Source organism: Nanorana parkeri, unplaced genomic scaffold, assembly GCF_000935625.1.
Source record: "Nanorana parkeri isolate BGI_ZX_2015 unplaced genomic scaffold, ASM93562v1 scaffold3294, whole genome shotgun sequence".
Taxonomy (NCBI): domain Eukaryota; kingdom Metazoa; phylum Chordata; class Amphibia; order Anura; family Dicroglossidae; genus Nanorana; species Nanorana parkeri.
Genome location: NW_017309562.1, coordinates 42,481 through 43,916, shown reverse-complemented (window position 1 = coordinate 43,916; position 1,436 = coordinate 42,481). Strand labels below are relative to the sequence as shown.

The 1,436-nt window shown below is 49.6% G+C and overlaps 1 protein-coding gene across 1 annotated transcript in view; it reads left to right on the top strand.

The window, feature by feature from the left end:
- LOC108803005 (neurexin-3-like) overlaps positions 1 to 1,436 on the top strand; it is a gene marked incomplete at its 5' end in the record, with an annotated part of 25,653 nt that overhangs the window by 14,098 nt on the left and 10,119 nt on the right. The window lies entirely within an intron of this gene.

The window sequence follows — 1,436 nt, the reverse complement described above, 5'->3', positions numbered from 1 at the left end:
TGGCCAAATGCCATTCTCCTCTTCCTGATTGGTAGATGTCGCCTCCCCTCCCCCTCCCCTAGTAACTCCTCCCATTCTTCTCATGTCTAGAAGGTTAATGTCTGCAGAATTCAGGTTTTCATGCCGTCACTCACAATAAGAAAGTCTCTTCACTGATCACGAGGATATCTCTCACATACCTGCCGCTCCTCGGGATCGGTGCTGTTGGATGCATGAAGGTTGCAGATAACAATAACAAATGGGACAAAACAAAGTCATGTGATCTGCGTGTGTCATGTGATCTGCGTGTGTCATGTGATCTGCGTGTGTCATGTGATCTGCGTGCGTCGTGTGCTCATTACATATGAATGATGTATTTCCTGCCGGTCATACTGAGGAACACGCACATACCTGCTGGGTCATATGTAACCCTGCTCAGCTGGTCATGTGATCCAGACCGCACAGCCAGGTCCCGCACTGCAGCTAAAGAGACCCTGTCACCGGATCGCAGCGCTCGGAGTCAGAGACACAAAAATCATATAAGAGAGAAAACATTCCAAATGGTGACAGGGTCCCTTTAAGGATACAGCCCGGTCCTGAGCTACTTCCCAGCCTCCTGATTGGACAAAAGGAGTGGCACCAATAATTCAATCCCTGTGCTCTCCCCTCCTGTCAGCAAGCTCCCAGTGATAGTGTTTGGCCAAATGCCATTCTCCTCTTCCTGATTGGTAGATGTCGCCTCCCCTCCCCCTCCCCTAGTAACTCCTCCCATTCTTCTCATGTCTAGAAGGTTAATGTCTGCAGAATTCAGGTTTTCATGCCGTCACTCACAATAAGAAAGTCTCTTCACTGATCACGAGGATATCTCTCACATACCTGCCGCTCCTCGGGATCGGTGCTGTTGGATGCATGAAGGTTGCAGATAACAATAACAAATGGGACAAAACAAAGTCATGTGATCTGCGTGTGTCATGTGATCTGCGTGTGTCATGTGATCTGCGTGTGTCATGTGATCTGCGTGCGTCGTGTGCTCATTACATATGAATGATGTATTTCCTGCCGGTCATACTGAGGAACACGCACATACCTGCTGGGTCATATGTAACCCTGCTCAGCTGGTCATGTGATCCAGACCGCACAGCCAGGTCCCGCACTGCAGCTAAAGAGACCCTGTCACCGGATCGCAGCGCTCGGAGTCAGAGACACAAAAATCATATAAGAGAGAAAACATTCCAAATGGTGACAGGGTCCCTTTAAGGATACAGCCCGGTCCTGAGCTACTTCCCAGCCTCCTGATTGGACAAAAGGAGTGGCACCAATAATTCAATCCCTGTGCTCTCCCCTCCTGTCAGCAAGCTCCCAGTGATAGTGTGCAAAGCATTGGGCTCTGATTGGCAGATTCCGGTATTTATGAGGATGAAATATGACTGGGGGCCGGTACATTGATGAGTGGGGGT